Consider the following 9,624-nt stretch of genomic DNA (forward strand, 5'->3'; position numbering starts at 1 on the left):
CAGTTTGATTTTGGACCCCAATTTGGACCAACTTGAAAATTGGGCCCATAATCAAAAATCTAAATACATTTTAAGATTCAGCATATCAAAGAACTTCAATAATTTAATTTTTGATGAAATCAAACAAAGTTTAATTTTGGACCATTTGGACCTCATGTGGACAAATTTTAAAACGGGGACCAAATTTCAAAAACTTAAAACACAGTTAGATTCAGCATATCAAAGAACTTCAATAATTCAATTTTTGATGAAATCAAACAAAGTTTAATTTTGGACCATTTGGACCTCATGTGGACAAATTTTAAAACGGGGACCAAATTTCAAAAACTTAAAACACAGTTAGATTCGGCATATTTAAGAACCACAAGAATTCAAGAATAAAACTCCATTGAAATTGGTCAAGAAATATGTAATTTATACAAAGTATTAGAAAAATATTGTTTTAAGCCCCTTTTTGCCTCTAATTCCTAAACAGTTTAGGCCATTACCCCCAAAATCATTTAAAACCTCCCTTATTTTGGAATGGAACCTTGTGGTACGATTTCAGAAAGATCCATTCACGTAAACGTAAGTTATTGTCTGGAAACTAAGTGTCTTAGAACGATGCTAACGACAACGACGACGACATGATACCATATACGAACGCAAATTTTGTTTATTGTTGTATAAAAATACTCCCGCACAAAAGATCAATGGTCGATGTTTTATTGAACTTTTAATTGCAAATTCGCCCTTTCAAAAAATAAAACAAGTTTTTAGTAGAATAAAGACATGAATAAATTAATGATGGGTAAGTTAAAGAAATAATTTGTTCTTTAATAAAAAAAAAACCAAAAAACAAACACATCTAACTAGTATCTCAATTGTTTGTAAAACAATTGAAAGGTCTTTCTTGTAAAAGTGATGTTTTCGTAATGTACTTTGTACGACATTTCGTTTGATATACGACAAGCATACCTTCTGAAATTTTGCTTTTAACACTTAATGACCTCATCCGCCTACATTTTTGAGATTGGAATTATGATATATGTAACATAGAGTAGATGAGCTTTCATTTGATATGGAACAACGCCATGTTCTAGAAAGTTTGATTTTTGCACTTAATAACCCTATCCAATTAATTTTTGGAGGTCGGGAATTTGATATTTCAAATGTACACATCATGACCTTTCATTTGATATACAACAACCCTATCTTAAAAGAAAATTTATTTTTTGCACTAAATGACCCCATCGAGCCCATTTTTGGGAGACGTCAATTTGAAATTTGAAATGTACGCTTTATGTTCTTTCATTTGATATGCGACAACCTTACCATCTGAGAAATTAAAATGTTTGCACTAAATCACCCAACCCGTCCCCCTTGGATGAAAAGGGGGTTTAAAATTTTCATTTGTAAGTAGAGTTTATTAAGTCCTTCAATTTGATATATCAGATGACCCCATTTGACAAAGTGCAAATAATGATGCAATATCAACTATATAAATAGAAGTTATGAAACTTACAAAGTCAATGCAAAACTTGAAAATTTCAAATTGATTTTTTGGTGGTTTTTTTTCCATGGAATGTTTTTGGTATTTGGGCAAACATATAACTATGTTAACCTCTTCAATTTCTAAAACATTTTAAGTGGTAAGCTCTTCTTGATTCAGAAATACATGCCCCCGCTCGCAAAATTTCAAAATGCATTATCTCTAAAACGACAATAGATATCTCAAATCTGTTAAATGATAAATGATCTACAGTTGAAGGACAACATTATAGAAAAAGAATTGGGACAATTTTAAAGTTCACCAAGGTCATAATTAATCATCAAATATATGATGCAATACCAAACTTAAGAACCGGAAGTCGTAGAGACATGGGACTATCACCATTCAACTCAGGACCACTTGACCTTTCAAATATCACAAGGTCAAGGTCATAGTATAATGTGAAGGTCAAGGGGAAATTTCATCATGACCTGACATTGACCTCAAATTGAAGGTCTTGAACTACTGATCATCTTTGCAGTTTATAGTAGGTTGATATATGTTACCTTTAAAAAGATATACACAAAATGATATACTTTAAAGAATCATCCCGTTGTAACTTTTGAACAGACGGTCGGACATTTTTGGGCTTATTATATAAAATATAGAGCTCGTCGAGAGGAACATTTTATACGCTGTATGTATGCAGCAAAGTCTTATCGTTTTCCTAATATGTAAGCTTGAAATTGCGGCGTAATTTTATTTTGCACTCTGTGACCTTTGACCTTGACTGCATATTAAAGGTCACATGAAATAAAGATTATTGGTGAAGGTCCCAAGTCTCTATGACTTCCGGTTCTTGAAATACAACGTTTCTAAAATTGAACACAATTTTTCAAGGGGAATAACTCCTTATAAGGCTTAGTAACAAATTAATTGTTATGTTGATAAACATTCCCTTCTGTATTTGTACATGCTGCCATTTTCAAATCGATTCTATCTGGAATGATTTTGAAGAAAAATGCAAAAGAAAGAAATTGCTTCAAGGGGACATAACTCTCATAGGGAATGATGAAATCCTTAGCAGCCTCATATGGTAATACATCATGATGAGATCTAACTATTGTCCAAATAAGGTCATGATATCTTTTAAAACATTTAAGGGGGGGGCCATGTTGAAAAAATCAATAAAAGGGAGATAACTTCTAAAGGGGATGATGAAATCCTACAAAAGTTCATCTGGTAAAAATTCATGATGAGGTCTATCGATGGTTCAAATTTGGTATTGATAATTCCAATAGAAGCGGTAGGAGGGCGTGCCAAACAAATGCTGGAAGGAAAAAAAAAAAGAAAAAAAAACAGAAAAACAATAAGGTCTTTCCTCGCGGAGAGGAAAGACCTTAATAAGGGATCGTATTGGTGAAATCTGAATAAAACAAGCATTTTGTGAGTATTGCATGGCCTACCGGTTAAAAATTCTAACATGATCTATAACTTATCATGGATAACAGATAACAGATATCAAGTCAATATGTTCAAGCATCACAAAAACAGTGTTGGAAACTATTTTTCCAAGGACCATAAATCTGCACTAAATCATCAGACAAGGACACAATTTCAAACTTGATCTGCAACTTTTCATGATAAAACTATATCAATTTTCAAATCAATACCTTCAAGCATAACGAAAAAAATATGAGGAAAACTGATTATTTGAGTGAATTTTCTAACGGTCCAAGGACCATAACTCTGCACAAAATCATCAGACCGTAACAAAATTCGAACTTGATCTGTGACTTGCCATGAGAAAACACTTAACCAAATAACAAATCAATATCTTCAAGCATGAAGAAGAAAACTGATTTGCCGGAATGACGGACAGACAGACAGACAAAGTGCAAACCTAAAGTCCTCTTCGACTTCGTCGGTGGGCGAATAATTAACTGCATATAATTTCCGTAACTGTTTTGCTATGTAGTTTATTTCGCATATTTGTAAACTGGTAAAGTTTTAAAGCTTTAAAAACAAGTTTAATCCACCACTTCCTACATGAGAAAAAAAACTGTACCGAGTCAAAAGTTAAAAATTTCATTTTACACCTATTTCTATTTCTAGTCATGTCGGCCATTTTGGTTGGAAGGCAATATCATACGACACATTTTTATACGTCCGTCAAAATTTTGACGGGAAGTATTATGGTATACAAATGTCTGGTGTCCGTCCGTCCGTCCGTCAGTCAGTCTGTCTGTCCGTGCGTCTGTCTGTCCGGCGTAAACATGTCGCACCGTAACTTATAACGAGTTATTCAAATTCAATGAAACTTAATATAGTTGTTTCTTATGATGGTCAAATGATCTGTATACTTTTTAGTGAAAGTAAGATTTAAACTTTTTGAGTTACGGCACTTTGTAACTAAAACAGGGGTTAGTTTTTTTTTCACATGTCGCACCGTATCTCAAAACCGATTTATGATTATTGCTTAAAACTTTACACACTTCTTTGTTATATTAATCTTAATATCCGTATACTTTTTGGTTATGATTCAAAATTTTATTTTTGAGTTATTGAGTATTTTGTAAAAAAGGGGAGGTTTTTTTATGTCACGCCGTATCTCAAAAACAATTGATGACTATTGCTTAAAACTTTACACACTTCTCTGTTATATTAATCTAAAGATCTGCATACTTTTTGGTTTTTATTCAAAATTTCATTTTAGTGATATTTAGTTTTTTGTATAAAAAAAAAAGAGGGGGGTCACATGCCCTGTAATTCCCCAAAACAATATATGGTTATTGCTCAAAACTTTCTCAGAAACTATTCATGATTATTGCATAAAACTTTCACACAAGACAACGGGCTATCATGCGTTCATGGCGCAGCTGTTTATTCAAAACTATATACCCAAGTGATGATGGGGGTTAAGTTTATTAAATATATTCCAATAGTTTCAGGGAATATTTCTATAAAAGTTAGCAGACGACGGATGAAGTACAAGACGACAGTTGAAGACGGTCGAAGATCGACGGTTGACAAAGGACGCCAGGCGCCAAGTAATGAGAAGAGATCACTTAGTCTTTTATTCTAGGTGAGCTAAAATGACATAGGCTATTTGTTCTAAGCGTAACAGATAAAATGGCATTGTTTAAGTTTCCAGGTGAATTTCTGTTATGCGGAACAAATATTACTTGACAAAGCTTAACCTCGAAAATTAAAAAGTCATTTATATCAGCAAAGGAACAATCTGTGATAAAAGGAGCACAGTTGGTCTTCATCAAAATGATAATAAAGCCTGGTAAAGTTTATCTCAAAAACTATAACAATAGTTATCAAAGGTACCAGGATTATGATTTAGAACGCCAGACACGCGTTTCGTCTACATAAGACTCATCAGTGACGCTCATATCAAAACATTTATAAAGCCAAACAAGTTGTAGAGCATTGAGGATCCAAAATTCCAAAAAGTTGTGTCAAATACGGCTAAGGTAATCTATTACTGGGATAACAAAACATGTACTGTGCTTCTCATGTCGTAGAATCCTTTTCCAAATAAGAATTTTACTTTTGGGAAAACTGTTGGTAATTAATTTCGTAGTTAGTTTTGTCTCATTGACGTTTATATATACCTCACAGTTCATTTATTTCTGTGAATACATCATATTTATAGGTAATTAAGATTGACTTGGTTTATTTTATGCTTTTATTGAAATTATCTAGATATAATATGAATTATAAATAACAACAAAGTTTACTTACTTTTACTCACGGTAGTTATTTGTATGACATTTTTGGAATGAGAGTTGCAGGCTTAGGTAACATTGGTCATATGTCAACGTGAAAGTTCTGGCATTTCCTAAAACAGAGAGCATAAACGTCACAAGAGTGTATATTTATTTGATTTATTATTTCAGTTTCTGTACAAACAATTAGAGCAGTCAATGCATAGTTAGGTATAAGGTTTGAATTATGTTAAAATGAGAGGCGAAAGATAAAGGAGGGATATTTAAACTCGTCAGTCGAAAACAAACTGACAATGCCATAGATAACAAGAGGCTCTCAAGAGCCTGAATCACTCACCTTAATTTTTTTGGTTAAATCTCTCATCAATGATTATTTTGGCTTTTCGATTTATTTAAATGTTCTTTGAATCGTCCTATTTTCTTCAAAAGCAAAAAAAAATCATTTTCTCCTATGTTCTATTTTAGCCATAGGAGCTATGTTTCTTGACATACAAGGAAATAAAATATAAAATTTATACTAGATACTCTGAAAATCATTTTGTTAAGTTTTGCTGAAATTGATACAGCAGTTTCAAAGGAGAAGATTTTTTAAAGTAAGTCAACATGATGAACAAATTGTGAAAAAAGTCTTTAAAGGGCAATAACTCCTTAAGGGGTCAATTGACAATTTTGGTCAAATTGACTTATTTGTAGATCTTACTTTGCTTAACATTTTTGCTATTAACAGTTTATCTGTATCTATAATAATATTCAAGATAATAACCAAAAACTGCAAAGTTCTTTAAAATCATCAATTCAGGGGCATTATACCTGAAAAACCAGTTACCCAATTCGGCTGAAAATTTCAGGACAGGTAGACCTTGACCTAATAAATACTTTAACTTCTTGTCTTATTTGCTCTAAATGCTGGAGTTTTTGAGATATAAGCAAAAAACTGCATTTTACCCTGTGTTCTATTTTTAGCCATGACGGCCATGTTTTTTGACGAAATAGAAAATAAAACACAAACTTTATTTTTATACACCCTACTTATCATTCAGTTGAAGTTTGGTTGAATTTGGTTGAGTAGTTTTAGAGGAGAAGATTTTTTAAAGTTAGCAAATATGATGAACAAATTGTGAAAAATTGTCATTAAAGGACAATAACCCCTTAAGTGGTCAATTGACAATTTTGGTCATATAAACTTATTTGTAGATCTTACTTTGCTGATCATTTTTGCTGTTTACAGTTTATCTTTATCTATAATAATATTCAAGATAATGACCAAAAACTGCAAAATTTCCTTAAAATTACCAATTAAGTGGCAGCAACCCAACAATGGGTTGTTTGATTCATCTGACAATTTCAGGGCTGATAGATCTTGACCTAATCAACATTTTTACTCCATGTCAGATTTGCTCTAAATGCTTTCGTTTTTGAGATATAAGCCAAAAACTGATTTTACCCCCATGTTCTATTTTTAGCCATGGCGGCCATGTTTTTTTTCACAAAATGGAAAAAAAAACACAATCTTTATTCAAGATACCCTAAGGATCATTCAGCTAAAGTTTGGTTGTAATTGGTTCAGTAGTTTCAGAGGAGAAGGTTTTTGAAATAGTTTACGACGACGACGACGGACGCCAAGTGATGGCAAAAGCTCACATTTCCTTTTAGGAAAGGTGAGCTTAAAATAGTAAAATATTAACAGACAAACAATAGTACACAACGCACAACATAGAACACCAAAGACAGCAACAGGAATCCCGCAAAAAACTTGGTGTTATCTCATGTGCTCCGGAAGGGTTTCACATGTCACGGGCACCCGTCGTGTTGCTCATTTTAGTGCAATCTCGGTAGTAATTCTTATTCGGTATGTCACATTAGGGAAAAGTGGGCGGGATTGCAGTTACGACATTGTGAACATATCCGTTATCATCTGTGAAAAGAGTATTCCATAACGGTCAACTAACTTGCGATGGCGTCCGTAAAACTTACGAAGGGATGATTTCATCTGAACCACATGGAAGTCTTGGTTTAATTTCCTCCTTGTGAACGACAACCCTCTATCGAGGAAATCATGATAGAAAATATGTACTAGGTGTATGCAGTCGCCACTGGATTGTTAAAACATAGAAATGGAAATGGAAATTCACAATTGGGAAGCTGAAATCATCTCTTTTGTCGTAAAGTTTTGTTAAAAAAAAACTCGTTGTCAATTTCTAGATGCAAGTCAAGATATGAGACAGACTTTTAACAGTATTTGTTGTATCCTTTTTTTAATGGTATAATAAGTAATATGAGATGCGTTGAACGTAGTCACCAAATGTTGAACTATATAGTGAGAGAACATCATCTATATGGGCGTTTTTCAATAAAAGCGTAACTTTCAGACCTAAAAAAAAAGAAAATCAACTTGTCTAAAATTTAATTTCAAGAGTTATTTTGAATACCTCTATTATAGACCTGTTTGTAAACAAAAAGTGCAATCTTAAATATTCTTTAAAATGATATTATTTTCATAATTTGTGTACTGTTTCGTAGGGGACAAAAACGAAACTTCTTCTAAACACACATATTTTTTGCAATTTTAAATGTTTCCTATAGACATTCCAGTTTGTTTACTTTAAATACTAGCTCTCATTTTTTTCTGAATTGGAAAACCATTTTTATCGATAAAGACTAGACAGTACTTCACATATGAAGGTACAACTCATGTTACGTAGTGGACATTTTGATGCGTTTCGTAGTGGACAAAACCGTTTCGTAGTGGACAAAAAGTTTCGTAGTTGACATCAACCCTATTATATGTTTATAAAAACATAATAAAAATTACATGAAACTAACCCTTGTTATTTGTTTTGCACGAATATAATTGAAAAAAGATTAAAAGAAGACTGCATGGTAGCGGTAGAGTCCACTACGAAACGTTTTTCTCCCATACTTGTTTCGTAGGGGACCGTTTCGTAGGGGACATATTCGCATGCTTTATTTTCCCCCTCACAATCCCTATATTGCAATAGTAACAAGACTGGTTGTATTCATCAAAGCATTTATTAAGCTGTACACTGATATTTTTTTCATAATTTTAAAACCAGATACTGAAGGAGATTTTACCCGTTTCGTAGTGGACATTAACAAAAATACGGTATCACTCTGGTCTATTTGATGTGCTCAATTTTTCTTACCAACAATTTAATTGCCGTTATAAAAGCATCAATTCTTTTGTAAGACCCTAATGTTTATATCTCTTACAAACAAAAATTACATTGATTTTATAAAACTGTTTACTGGCAAATTTTAATAACTTCGTTTCGTAGTGACATTTTATGAGGGACACACCTTCTGAAATAAAAAAATCCTATATTGAAAGCTGTTTATTAAAATATGTTGGCTCTGAACATACTTTTGAATTATTAAAGAATTTATGTAAAGTAAAAATAACATTTATTTCTTCATTTTTTTACGATATTTTAGAGTATGAATGTTGAACAGGCGGTCAGTGGCGTAGCTTGCATGTATGCTCAGATGCTCAAGCATCCACATCATTTTGACAAAAAAAAAAAAAAAAATATATAGATAGATAAATGTATAATTAGATATAGGAAGATGTGGTGTGAGTGCCAATGAGACAACTCTCCATACAAATAACAATTTAAAAAGTTGCATGTTTACGCAGCAGAAACACACAGATGTACAAGTATCTAAACGTAACAGTAGTGAGGATATGAGAATAGCGTTTAACTTTTTCCGAAGCAGTATACGTGGTCTTTCCTTTAGGCTCATTGTTTGTTTGTATTTTTTCATTTTTAGCCATGGCGTTTTCAGTTTCTTTTAGATTTATGAGTTTGACTGTCCCTTTGGTATCTTTCGTCCCTCTTTTAGTTTATGGATAAATCACTGAAAAGTGCTGTCAACTTTTTCGTTAAAAGTCTACATCGTAGCGCATCGTCGGCTACGGCAAGTGCAGAAGATGATGATACGCAGATCTGCGAATATGTTTGGTCTGAAATTGAACCAAGCAGAGCGATGACATAACAACGTTATTAGTTAACAACTAATCAATCATATCCTAATATCGTTTCCTGGGACATGAAACACGACTAGTATTTGATAACGGAGTTTGATAATTCCTGGACTTATAAATTCCCTTTTCCATCTAGGTACAAATATTAATTTTATTTTCATTAAAAGAACGATAAATGTCCTCCAATTGTTCATATTTTATCAAATCAAATCAAATATTTTATTGTCATATAAACTTTACAGTTTGTGACCAACATATATTAATACAATAAACACAATAAACATAAATACATACATATTAAACATACAAAATATCAACAGCATTAAAATTTATAACAACAAACAAGTTGTTAAGAGTCCCCTGCCCTCAGTTCTAATGACTTTTTCAAGAAGGATCCTAACTTATTTGTTTGT

General features: G+C 32.5%; 1 protein-coding gene across 1 annotated transcript in view; it reads right to left on the reverse strand.

Moving 5' to 3' along the window:
• The window catches only part of LOC143066872 (uncharacterized), a 74,277-nt gene extending 68,956 nt beyond the window's left edge, over positions 1-5,321 (reverse strand). Inside the window, exon 1 of the mRNA XM_076239683.1 lies at positions 5,225-5,321. The gene's annotated coding sequence lies outside the window, so the exon portion shown is untranslated. The remainder of the gene's footprint in view (positions 1-5,224) is intronic.
• Between the last annotated feature and the right edge of the window lie 4,303 nt (positions 5,322-9,624).

This window comes from Mytilus galloprovincialis, chromosome 3 (assembly GCF_965363235.1).
Source record: "Mytilus galloprovincialis chromosome 3, xbMytGall1.hap1.1, whole genome shotgun sequence".
In the NCBI taxonomy this organism is placed as follows: domain Eukaryota; kingdom Metazoa; phylum Mollusca; class Bivalvia; order Mytilida; family Mytilidae; genus Mytilus; species Mytilus galloprovincialis.